Source organism: Elaeis guineensis, chromosome 9 (assembly GCF_000442705.2).
Source record: "Elaeis guineensis isolate ETL-2024a chromosome 9, EG11, whole genome shotgun sequence".
Taxonomy (NCBI): domain Eukaryota; kingdom Viridiplantae; phylum Streptophyta; class Magnoliopsida; order Arecales; family Arecaceae; genus Elaeis; species Elaeis guineensis.
In genome coordinates this window covers 9,084,488-9,098,261 of record NC_026001.2, presented here as the reverse complement: position 1 = coordinate 9,098,261, position 13,774 = coordinate 9,084,488, and positions in this window count along the sequence as shown.

Here is a 13,774-nt window from a genome sequence, read left to right as displayed (position 1 = left end):
CTTTTCATCGTCTTACATACATTAAATTTTTTTTTTTAACTCTTGATTAATTCAAAAAATTTTAATTGAGAGCCATGATTTTGATATGAAATATTCAAATATTATCTTAAATAAAAAAATATAATCAGGATAATAAAAAATTACTATTTAAGAGACGTTGGATAGATTTGTTATGTAATAATAATCATCATTCGATGTAACCAAATTGAATACAAAATGGCCTTTGAAAGTTTTGATGAGATCAAGATTAATTTTGTTGCTCTATTTGGTTGCTTATTATTTTAAACAATATTTATTCCATATCTTATTTCTTTTTAACCAAATAAAGTATCCAATCCCTAATTCATAATGATTTTATCTCCAAAAAAGATAAAAAAATTATTTCTAATTTTTGGATAATTTCAAAAATATTTTTATTTTATATCAAAAAAGTAATTTTTTTTTATTGCTTGAATGAAAAAATTTTTTTTTTACTGAACTATTGATGTTAAAAGAAGCCTTTTGATTAAGAAAAACTTGATGAATGAATTTTATTAAAATTTATCTAAGTATATTCAAAAGCCAAACAAAATCTTAAAGGACTGATAAGTAACTTTCTGCATATCTTATTCCGACGGCTTATCCTAAAGCATATTATATATATCTCTTTTAAGTAAAAATTTTCACTACATGGTGGATAAAAAATATCTCTTGATCATTATTAATTCTAATTTTATTTTACTTATCAACTTCTTTCTTCCATATATATATATATATATATATATATATATTATATATATATATATATATATATATATATATATATATAATATCATTCTTATTAATGGACCATTGTAAAATTTTTTTAATATGAATTTTGCATCCATCCATAGAATGGATGTCAACGGAACAAAACTATAGCTCAAGAGAAAGTAACCTCTACCATCGAGAGAATGGCCTGGCGGAACAGACTTTTGCTTCCATGCAAATGATTCGGGTTCAAGTCTTGAGGGATACTGGAGCTTCGATTAAATAGCAGGACCCAAATGATGGGGGAGATGGGAGGGAGCTGAGGGTCTGGGCATGAGTATTAGAAGCGGTTTTTGATCCGTTAGATTTTAGTAATGCTGGGGTGATATACTCACTCATTGGGTTCCATATGATGCTCCCGTTAGGTTCCATATGATGGAGAGAGAGGTGATGTACTCACCCATTGGATTTCATATGATGGGGGAGAGAATGTTCTTCTTCAAACTCGATCCTCGAACGTTCTTCGTTGTGGATGAATTGATCTAAAACCCAATTGTCCCATTGGCACCAACTATTTTTAGGTCATCCATCTGTCCACGCGCAATCTCTCGGTGCAACAAAACCTAAGGATTACTGTTTTCAAATTAATCACACTCAAGGCTATCTTGGGAATTTACATCCAAAGGGCAATTGCTACACAATATAATATCTGTAATCATTTAAAAATCAAAAAACAAAAAAGTGCGGTAGACAATAGGTACAAATCATAGAGAGATTCCAGTCCACAACATATATTTTTTGGAAAAAAAAAAGAAGAAAAGCATTTGAGGTACAGTAGCAGGTGGTTATGGTGGATCCACTGAGGTGAAAGCCATCGGAGAGACAGACGTGGTGCCCTTCTCCCCGCTAGCGTCTCTTGTTTGCATTCCAGTGGTCCTGAGGACCTTCGATTTTTTTATGCCTCTCCCGTTCCCCTTGGGTCCCTTCCATCCCCTCCCTTGTTTGGAATCCTAAGGTTATGATGGGTACAGCTTAATTAATACCTCATCTAAGGGATTAGAAGATTTTAATCACATTGGCTATTCTTAAGTCCACTTTATCCCACGAAAGAGAAGATTCAAGTCAAATCTAGCGGCGTAACGGAAAGCGGGTCTTTGGATGGACTGAGAAAAATAATATAAAAAATGTGGGGAGGTGATGAAATCGTACGGATCAGATGAGTTCCAAGAGCACGGGATGAGCACCGTAAAAACATGCAAATAAGTCTCATGCAGGGTAAAGTCAAGCATCTTTTTATAAAAACATATATAAACATCCTTTCAATTTTTCTTGATTTACACTTACATCCTAAATATTATAATTTTTCAATTAACTCTAAAAAATTAAGAATAAATTACAATACGATCCAAATATCCATCCGGACTCTAATACTGTTAACTATTGTTGTGGTGTAGAGAGGACTTCTTTAGTTCCACATCGATTAGAATCGAGAGAAAGTATGATTTATATAGATTAAAATTTTTTCTCCTATGTGAGATTTTTTTAAAAGATAAATCAAAATCCATTGAAGTCCAAAAATGATTATGAGTTAAAGAGGATAATACACTTCTTCAATCTTACATCGGTTAGATTGACTGGATGTGAAGATTCGATCTCTTGATCCATAACCGCAACAACTATGAATATGAAATAGCTTATCTATCTTTATATTTTTATTTTCATCAAAATAAAATTAAAATTTATATATATATATATATATATATATATATATATAATTTTGTGTCTAAGCTTATCTCATGTGACAATCATTTATTTGTAACCATCTATGAGAGAACGAATGTAATAAGCTTTTTTTTTTTTTTTTTTTTTTTTTTTTAGTAAAAGATGTAATAAGCAGGTTAAGAGACATGATCCAAATAATAAATCTGCACCTTGTCATCAAGAAGAAGACAGAAGGAGGGCAACTCCGCTTCACACATCACCTATTCTACTTGGTTTCTCAATTAAACGAGTCGCCTATTCCAAGTTCCAGCTGTTTCCCATTAAACTAAACCATGGTTTAGTAGGAAAAAACATAAAAATAAAAATCGCCCTCCACGCCGCCTTCCATGCCTCCCATGCCGTTCCGTTCGTCCGGCGCCACCTCCCACGCCGTTCCGATGCCACCCACGCCTCCCACCCTCGTCGCATGGGGAGAGTGGAGGCTGCTGGGTTGGAAGATGTGAGGAGGCGTATGCAACAGGGGAAGGTATTCCTCGAAGAATAAGGGTACTACTTTTAGAATGAAGAAAAACTGAGCTTTTTCCTTAATTTTTTTTTGGTCAGGGAAAAACTGAGCTTCAAATGAGCACCCAACAGAAAGGACAATGGAATCTCTCATGGCTCGCGAATAGAAGACAAAAAGAAACCTTCAACCAGTCTGTAATCATCCCGGTTGAGTAGAAAATAGCATATTCAGAAAGAGTTCACATCCCATCTCCCACGCCGTTGTAGAATCATTCTATCGGGTAGGCGTGGGAGGTATGGGAGGCGGCGTGGACTGCGCGATCTTTTTTTCTCTACTAAACCATGATTAATCATGGTTTAATAGCAAAATTTTTTTCAGTTCAAAAATTTCGATCAAATTTTGATAACAATATATATTTTTTAATAATTGATGATGTGATGGCTTCTTATTGCATGGGAAACCAAATGGAATAGGTGATGTGTGGAGTTATTATTGCTTTGCCTATATTCTATGTGGGAGGATATTGTATCTAATAATTTCTCCTGTATCGATGAGAAGGGGCCAATGGCTGAAGTGTGAACCTTAACCTTAAAAGCAAATGGTTCGTGTTAACTCTGTATTTGGTTGGATTATGAGAAAATAGATGGATAAAATTAGAAGGATGGATGGCCTCTGATTCAAAAAATTACAAAAAAAATGGATGAAAAAAAAAATTTTTCATCCATCCTAACCCATCAATTTATATCCTCCCAAATTGGGACGATGAAATGAGAATGGATGGAGCATTAAAAGATAGGCTTTTACATTGACAAAATTATCTCTCATTAATTTTTTAATAAAATTATAATATTTTTTTACTTTCATCCATATTATTTATATATATTTTTATATACACCATAAATCATATGCTATTAAATTTTATTAGTCATTATTTATAATTTTGATATATAATTTTAATAATTATGATTAAATAATTAGATTATCTTCTATTTCTCTATTTATATTTATTATTTTTAATTAACTATTTGTACAATATTAATTAATTATTTAAACTAAATAATAAATTAATTTTTTATTTATATAATTAATTCATTAAATCGTGTATTAAATTAAATATTTATATAATATTTATATAATTATAGATTACAAGTTTATACATTGATTACTTGTTTAGTCTTAATAAGTATTATAAATTAATAATCATAATATTTTTATTAAAGGATAGTTTAGTAAAAATATTATATGAATATCATCCATCCTTTTTCTCATTCTTCCTATATCAAATAGAAGAGAGAATTATTTTTGCCTATCCTTCTATATTTTACCAAATATATGAGAGGATGGATAAATTTATTCTTCCTATATCAAACAGAAGAGAGAATTATTTTTGTCTACCCTTCCATACTTCACCAAATATACGAGAGGATTGATAAAAAATTTATCCATCCTTCTATGAATTTATCCTTCATTCCAAACAAAGGGCAAGAGCTTTCCCGCACCACTCATCTTTACAGAGAGCTTCCATTGGCCTTGTTGCGGCCAATCCCCTCGTCGCCGGGTTGTCGGAAGCGAGCGCCTGCAAAAGAAGTCCGCACTGACTGGAGGTGGCTCCGGTGGGGACCCTCCGACGGTCAAGTCAGAGAGGAGACTAGGCAACAGTAGAAAAGAATCAAAGAGCTCAGCGAGAGAGAGAGAGCGAGAGCTAGAGAGGAAGAGTTCAGGGGTTTCGAAAGGAACCTCCAGCACTGTTGCCTTCCCCGTTTTATAGTAGGGCGCGGCATGGCACCGTCATTAATGGCGCAGACAATGGGAGAATTGTCAAATCGTCGAAGACTGTCAGAGCCGCCGTGAGGCTGTCAAATCACCGTGGGACTGTCAAATCACTAGGGTTGACCCATGCCTTAGGTGGGATAATGCCCCAGGACGGCTATGCCGCATGCCGCTGTCAGGACGGACAGTCTCCAGCAGTCGTATGGCGTTTGAAGGAGTCGACCGACTGTATGTCAGTGCCTGGTTGAAGAATGTCGGATGAAAACCCAGGGATCCTCCGATGGTCAGTCGGGCATGTTGCGGGAGTCAGATATCGGGCTCCACATTTCAGCCAATCGGGAGCAAAGAGGGTCTGCCCGACCGACGTATACTCGGTCGGTTGGTGTCGGCAGTCGTCGGTCGGCAGAGTCGGGCGCTAGTCAGGTAGGACCGACGTGAGTCGGCATGAGGGGGACCGGTCGGTATATCCCAACAGTTGCCCCCCCACTCTTGAGTCGGATGGTGTGCTGGCCAGCGTCTTTGCGTGGGCGGCGGCGTCGGGCGAAAGAGTGGATATCCACCATATTGTGTCCCGACTCTGACGACCGTACCGTTGGTTGGTTCGGTGTCAGGCGACTCGTCGGTATCAGACGTCCCATCGGTGTCAGGTGACTCGTCGGTGTCAAATGTTCCGTCGGTGTCAGGCATCCCGTCGGTGTCAGGCGTCCAAAATTGAAACCACCATTTTCGCTGTCTCTTCGAGAACGCGAACCGCCACAACTCTTTCGCCACGTGGCGGGGAGCCGTTGGGCCAAACCCGTTCAGGCGGATAGAGTCGACGTGGCCTGATCTGAGGCAGGTGCGTCGAACCGTCGGGCCGAAGGAAGGCCCAGATGTCGCCACACGTCACGATCTGGGAGATCCTCGCTGGTCGTGCCTTCATCTCGACCATCGGGGGGCACTATACATACAGGGTCACTTGCATCCGGATTTTCACTTTCCAAACTTACTGTCGAGACTCTGGTTGAGCGGTCCCTTGCCTCAGGTAACCATCCCCATTGTCCTTTGTTCTCTTCCTCGCTTCCTCGTAGTCCTCCTCTTTCTTCCTCTTTTATTCTTTGACCTCTGTTCTGGCATAATGGCTAGAACATCTCCTCGAGGAAGTTGGTCGGGGAACCCGACTGACGACTCTCGATCGACCCCAGAGGTGGAGGTCTCTTCACTTTTGGGGCCGAACGTTGATCGGCTCCGGGAGCAGTACTGCATCCCGGAGCAATTTCAGCTGTTCGCCCCTGGAGCCAATGGTCGGGTTAACAGCCCACTTGAGGGCCAGGTGGCCTTCTACGTCGAGGACCTTCGGGCCAGTCTTCGCTTCTCGGTTCTGAAGTTCGTCCGGAACATGCTGGACTACTATGGGCTATGTCCGGCGCAACTTGCGCCGAACTCAGTCCGACTGGTAGTCAGCTTCGCCCTGTTGTGTCGGCTTTTGCCGACCAACCCTCGAATTTCACTCTTCCGAGCTTTTTTTGTTCTCCGACCCCACCCTAAAGCCCGAGGGTGGTGGTATTTCAATCCTCGGAAGGGTCTCTCCTTCATTACCGATCTTCCATCGTCGATTCATGGATGGAAGAACCAGTTCTTCTTTGTCTCTTCTTCCGTTCCTTGGGGATTTCCTACCCGTTGGGGGGACCTCCGAACCCAACCAAACGAGAACAGTCGGGTGGAGGCTGGAGACTGGGAAGACTTCCACCATCTGAAGGACATCTCGGTGCCGAAGCAGAAGGAGCTCGTCACCGAGCAGGCCCTGTACCATACCGGTCTCAGCTCGGTGCCCCGCCTAGGTCTGTGTCTTTGCTGTTGTTGTGTTTTTTTTTTTTTTTGATGTTGATCGTCTGTTATCGTTGCAGATATGCCGCCAAGGACGAGGTTGACGGCAGCCGACATCCGACAGCATGCAGCACGCAAGAGGCCGACGCAAGGGGCCGAACCATCGCGGCCTCCCAAGAGGCCTCAGGTAGCTCCGCCGAGCGAGCCGGCTGGGGTAGAGGCGGGGCCCGACTCCGAACGGGCGTCGGATCGGGAGCCCGTCATTGCACTGTTGGTGCCAACGGTGCCCGTTGAAGTCTCGTCCGAGGGACCATCGGCCGAGGGAGCAGCCTCGCCCGAGGGACGGGCGGTCGAGGAATCGGTCGAGGGTGTGCCGGCTGCTCAGCCGGTAGAAGAGGTTCGGGAAGAGGCGTGCGAGCCCGAACAACCTGCGTCGGCGGCTGCCGCACCTTCGGGAGGGACCTAGTCGGGCTCGAGCATGCCCTCCTTTTCCGACGTCAGGGCCTGGGTGTCCGCACGGGGGAAGGCCCCGATGGCATCCGACGACGACAGGAGGTTGGTCGGGGGCGGAGCGTCGACCGACTCCCTGTTTCCCAAAGGGACGTCGGCCCTGGCCGACCATGACTTGGCCAGAAGGCTATGCCAGGCACTCATCCTTCCGGCCGACGTCGAGGCCATGAAGAATCAGCGGGTATCCGACATGCTATCCTCCTTCTACCTGACTATGATCCGGGTAAGTCTTCCTCCTTTCCGTTTTCGTTATCGTTTTTCGTAAGTTTGGTCTTCTGACAGTAGGCTTCATTTTTTGCAGCTGATTTATAACATATCCGAGCTGGAGGTCGGTTATCGAAGATTCAGCGATCTACGCGCGGCCTGGAAGGATAAGGCCATGGCTGCCGAGGCCGATAAGGTCATACTGGTCGACCAGCTGCAGCAGTCAGTCGATCGGGAGGCCTGGCTTGAGGGGGAGATCTCCCGCCTCACCGAGGAGGTCTCCCGACTCACAGGCGCTCTGGCCGCTTCGGAGATCGAGCTGCAGTCGGCCCGAGACGACGCCAAGCGGAAGTCCCGCACTGTTCGTCGGCTGCGTCATGAGCGGGACGACTTCGCCAAGGAGCTCAAGGCCGAACGCGAGCAGCTCCGAATAAGCCTAGGGAACCTCGCTAAGGCTGAAGAGAACCTGTCTACCGCTCAGGCCGATGCGGACATCGCAAGGGCGGAGTCGGCGAAGGAAGCCATGGGTCAGACTGTGGAGGACTTTCGTGACTCCGAAGAGTATCGAGAGGAACTTTTGGAGAGCGGCTTCCTCTCGTACCGAGTGGGGTACGAAGATGCTCGAAAGTCGTCCGGAGCTTGTATCCGGAGCTCGACCTCAGTAGCATCGTGCCACTAGAGTCGGAGGCCCAAGCTGCAGAGGAGATGGCTGACCCATCGTCAGGAGATCGCACCGCCGTGGTAGAGGCCGACGCAGATCAGTCTACCGAAGGCCAGGCGGCTCTGACTCCTGAAGCGGCCCTGACTCCTGAAGCCCGAGTGGATGCACCGACCGCCCCCAATCTTCGCCCGGTGGAGGAAGCCGACTCCGGAGATTAGTCGGTCTTTTGTTTTTACTTTTGTTCGGTATACTTGTAATCGGGCTTCGGCCTAATTTTATAAACTTAGCTCGAGCATCAATGAAATTAAAATCTTTTCAACTTTGAACGCATAAGTCGTGAGCCTGACGTATTAGTTAGGACGTTCGGTAGGATCCTAGGTAACAATCCGAATAGTCGGTAGTCTGCACCGTGGCAAAGGCAGAGCGAACTCTGACTTTAGATCAGCCTCCCGACTGTTGTATGACCCGACAGTCGAGAGCTTGAGTCGAACGCTCATCGCTCGGATGTGAGTCAGACGCGTTCGTTGAGTCGAAGGTCGATCGATCTCTGGACATAGCTTGATGGCCGGATCATTCTGTAGGATCCGATAGTCGAATGTCGTCCGATGCGTTCAACCGGATGGCGTCCAATGCGTTCAGTCGGATGGCATGTGACACATTCAGTCGGATGGCGTGTGATGCATTCAGTCGGGAAAATGATGACAAGTCGAGTTTCCATTACCCAGACCTAGGTCGGGTACATACGTCGCGCCGTGTAATAAACGGTGGTAAGTCGAATATCCTTCGACCGATCGTGACATGCTCGGTAAGTTGCGAACGCGACATTGGTCGCGTTGGCGCTTTGCCTTTCTTGGTCGGGGCCAAGTCGGCAAGTTAGTTGGTCATTCCGCCCGAGAGTTTGACTGTAGAAGAAGTGCGACTCCCGTCATTATGGATACATCGGTCCTCGTAAGTATCCGATGCGTCGTTGGTGATCGAGCCGTTGATTTCTGAAGGAACGTCGGGCCCAAGTCGGGGAGTCGGAGCTCGTACTTCTGGCAAGCGCCGACCCTCAGTCGAAGAGTGAGATTTCGGACTCTGAAATTTTGAAACTGAATTTGTATTCCGGATGAGGGGATACAAAGTTCACTGGTAGTACAACTTCAGATTGTCGGCATTCCAAGTCCGGGAGATGGTCGTTCCTTCTAGGGTCTCCAGTCGGTAAGCTCTCGGCCCGTAGGTGTCCGGTACCTTATAGGATCCTTCCCAGTTTGGAGCTAACTTTCCCTGGTCTAGAGGCTTCGAAACTTCTACCTTTCTTAGGACTAGGTCCCCAGGCCTGAAAAATTTTGGTTTGACCTTGGCATTGTAGTATCGGGCTACTCTCTGTCGATAAGAAGTCATACGAAGTTGAGCCTCGCACCGGAGTTTGGGTAGGAGGTCCAGGTCGGCCCTCCGACACTCGGAGTTGTCCGACTCTTGATACTGCTTGACTCTAGTCGATGGTAGCCCGATCTCGAGCGGTATCATTGCCTCTGTCCCATAGGCTAAGCTGAAAGGAGATTCTCCGGTTGGAACATGGGGTGTCGTTCGGTACGCCCATAGGACGGAATTCAACTCCTCGACCCAGAGGCCTTTGGCTTCATTCAGTCGGGTTTTAAGTCCATGCAGAATGGTCCGGTTGGTCACCTCGACTTCACCGTTGGACTGTGGGTGCCCGATCGAGGTCAGTCGGTGCATGATATGGAATCTCGCATAGAAGTCTCTGAAGTCCTGGTTGTCAAATTGTCGTCCATTGTCGGTGATAATGGTGTGCGGCAATCCAAACCTGAAGATGATGGACCTCTGGACGAAGTCTTCCATCTTTTGCTCGGTGATTTACGCCAGAGGTTCAGCTTCCATCCACTTAGTGAAGTAGTCGATTGTAACAACTATGAACTTCCTCTGGCCAGATGCCGGAGGGAAAGGACCGAGTATGTCGATCCCCCACTGGGCGAGGGCCACGGGGCGACAATAGGGGTGATTTGGCTGGCTGGTCGGTGTTGTATGTTGGCGTACCTCTGGCACGGCTCACACCTCCGAACCAGCTCAGCTGCATCCTTCCTCATAGTAGGCCAGTAGTAACCCTGCCGTAGGACTTTGTAGGCCATGGATTTGCCCCCCAAATAATTTTCGCAGATTCCTTCGTGTACTTCTCTGAGCGCGTAGTCCGCGTTGGTCGGTCCCAAGCATCTGAGCAAGGAGAGGGAGAACGACCTTTTGTAGAGTTGGCCATCCATTATCACGTATTGGGAGGCCAACCATCGGAGCCGTTTGGCCTCCAGGGGTCTTCAGGGCTAATTCTGTCGGTCAGGTATCGAACAATCGGATCCATCCAGCTTGGTTCGGCAGCTAATTGTAGCACCTCCTCGGCCCTGTCGATGCTCGACTGCTCGAGATTCTCCACGAACGTCTGATCCAAGGCATCGTAAGCTGAAGTCGCAAGCCTGGAGAGTGCATCAGCCCGAGCGTTCTCCGACTTAGGGATGTGGGAGATCTCGAAATATTCGAGGCGTGCCACTAGATCTTTCACCTTCTGGAGATACTTTGCCATAGTCGGATCTCGCACCTCGAATTCGTCCTTGACCTGCCCCACGATCAGTTGGGAGTCGGAGAAGACTCGGAGGCTGTCGATCCCAAGCTCTTTCGCCATCCTCAAGCCAGCGAGGAGTGCCTCATACTCGGCTTAATTGTTGAAGGCTTTAAAGTCGAATCAGAGGGCGTACTCAGTGACTACCCCCTCCGAGTTGGTGAGCAGGAACCCGGCCCCGCTCCCTCTAGCATTGGAAGCTCCATCGATGTGCAGCACCCAGGTAGACCCGGGGTCAAGCTCGAGATTGCAACTTCTCCGGGGTTCCCGCCTTCCGACCCTTGGTCGGTTGTCGGGCACTCCGCAATAAAGTCGGCCAGGACCTGAGCCTTCAAGGCAGGTCGCGGTCGGTACTGAATGTCGAACTCGCTGAGCCTCATTGCCCATTTCGTCAGTTGTCCCGATGTGTCAGGGCGGCGCAATATCGCCCTCAGGGGCTGGTCGGTGAGGACCACGATGGCGTGCGCTTGAAAATACGGACGGAGTCGTTGTGCAGACACGATCAGGGCGAATATCATCTTCTCCGTCTTTGAGTACCGAGCTTCAGCATCGTGGAGCACTTTGCTGGTGTAGTATATAGGTTGATGGATTCGGCTCTCGTTCTCTCAGACGAGCACCGAGCTAACCGCTTCAGGGAAAGTGGCCAAATAGAGGTACAGCATCTCTCCGACTTCCGACTTCGCAAGCAGTGGCGGGGAGGCCAGGTACCTTTTCAGGTCCTCAAAGGCCCACCGGCACTCATCCGACCAAGAGAAGTCCATCACCTATCTCAGGGTTTTGAAGAACGGGAGGCATCTTTCAGCCGACCGAGAGATGAATCGACTGAGTGCGATGATTCTTCCGTTCAGCTGCTGGACCTCCTTCTTGGTATTCGAGTGCCGCATGTCGATGATTGCCTTTATTTTCTCAAGATTAGCCTCAATTTCTCATTGAGAAATGAAGAACCCGAGGAACTTCCCCGAAGTCACCCCGAAGGCACACTTAGTCAGATTCAGCTTCATCTGGTGCTGTCGCAGAGTGCGAAAAATTTCCTCGAGATCTCGAACGTGATCTATAGTCTGCGCACTCTTTACCAGTATGTCGTCCACATACACCTCCATGTTGCGCCCGATTTGATCTTTGAAGACCTTATTGACGAGTCGCTGGTAAGTGGCTCCGGCGTTCTTCAGCCCGAAGGGCATTACTCTGTAGTAGTAGAGGCCCTTGGCGGTCACGAAGGCTGTGTACTCCTCGTCTTCGGATGCCATCCGAATCTGATTGTATCCGGCAAAAGCATCCATGAAACTGAGTAGTCGATGGCCGGACGTCGCATCTACCAGCTGGTCGATTTTCGAGAGTGGGAAGCTGTCCTTCGGGCAGGCGTGGTTTAGGTCGGTATAGTCGATACAAATCCTCCAGCTCCCGTTGGCTTTTTTCACCATGATGACGTTGACGAGCCAATCGGGGTATGTAGTTTCTCTAATGAAGTCCGCCTCGAGTAGCTTGTCCACTTCTTTGTCGATGGCCTTCTGTCTTTCAGGAGCAAAAGATCGCTTCTTTTGCCTCACCGGCCTCATTGCTGGATCGATGTTGAGTCAGTGTGTCATCGTCTCCAGGGGGATGCCCGACATATCCACTGCCGACCAAGTGAATACGTCGGCATTGGCCTTCAGCAACTCCACTAGCTGTCGTCGCTCGGGGTCGGGTAATTGAGACCCGACCCAGACCACTCGTTCGGGATTCCCCGTTATCGGGATGGGAACAAGCTGTTCGGCCGGTTCACCCCGTTCTTCCCCTTCCCGTTGGTCCAACTTGTCGACCGTCAGGGAGTCCTTTAATTCGTTGCTTTGAGCAGAGATCTGGAAGCAATGACGAGCGAGCTGTTGATCTCCGTGCATCTTTCCGACTCCATTTTTGATCGAAAACCGATCCAGCAGATGATACGTCGAGACTATCACCCTGAGGGCATTTAGTCCGGGCCTTCCAAGTATGGCGTTGTAGGCCGAAGGCACTTGGACGACCGCAAAGGTCAAGTGGATTGTGCTTTGTCGTTGTTCGGTTCCAGCCATCACGAGCAAAGTAACTTCCCCTTCCACCGTGACAGCATCTCCAGCAAAGCCTATTATGGGTGTAGAGACTCTCTTGAGCCGGTCGGCCGACAGTCGCATTCGAGAGAAGGTCGAGTAAAACAAAACATTTGTCGAACTTTCATTATCTACAAAGATCCTTCTTACATCATAATTTGCTATTGTTGCCGAGGCAACAACAGCGTCGTCATGGGGAGTTTGGATACCCCGAACATCTTCATCTGTAAAAGTAATTACATCGTCTTCGCGCAGCTTCTTCATCGGCTCCCCTCCAGTAGTCGTCCCCGGGCCTAGTCGTTTGGAGATCATGTTGATGACCCCGGTCATAGGCTGGTTATTCGTTGCTTCTTCAGTTGGCTGGGGTCGTCGGTCGGTGACGGGTTGAGTCGGCGGGTTTCTCCAGAATTTGTCGAGATACCCTCGGCGTATGAGGGCCTCGATCTCATCCTTGAGTTGGATGCACTGCTCGGTGTTGTGGCCATGGCCCCGATGGAATCAGCAGTACTTTCGTCGGTCGAGGCCCTTTGCCTTCAAAGGTGGAGGCCGTCGCAGATATTTCTCCCCTTCGATCTCCATCAAAATCTGTGCACGAGGAGCAGAAAGAGGAGTATAGGAGTCATACCTGGGATGCGTCGGCCTCAGACTCCACCGTCGAGGCGACCTCTGGCTCCGCCGCTGGGGTGAGACCTGTTTGTCGGTTAGAGGCCTGCTAGGCTCGGCAGGGGCCCGACCCTTCCTTCGCTTCTCCTTCGGGCCCTTGGCCTCAGTCAGGCACCGATCGGAAGCTCTTTCATCCGCGCGCATGTACTTGTACGCGCGCTCCAGCAGTTCGGCGTATGTCTGGAGGAGGGTCTTGTCCAAAGAGTAGGTAAATCGGAACCCCCTTAGTCCCCTCCATGTCTTCGTTGAGGTCCCGGACCTCGAGCGTGGCCGCGTTGAATCGCGTCACGAAGTATCGGAGCGTCTCATTTTCTCCCTGTTTGAGGGAAAAAAGGCTGTCCGAGGTTCATGACGGCTTCCGGCTGGTGCTGAAGTGGGCCACAAAAGAATGCTCAAGCTATCCAAAGGAGTGGATACTTCTTGGGCAAAGATCAGAGTACCAGGCCCTGGCAGCTTTGCGAAGTATGGTGGGGAAGCCAATGCAAAGAAGGGCATCGGTCGCCCCTTGGATCGTCATGAGAGCCTTGTAGCTC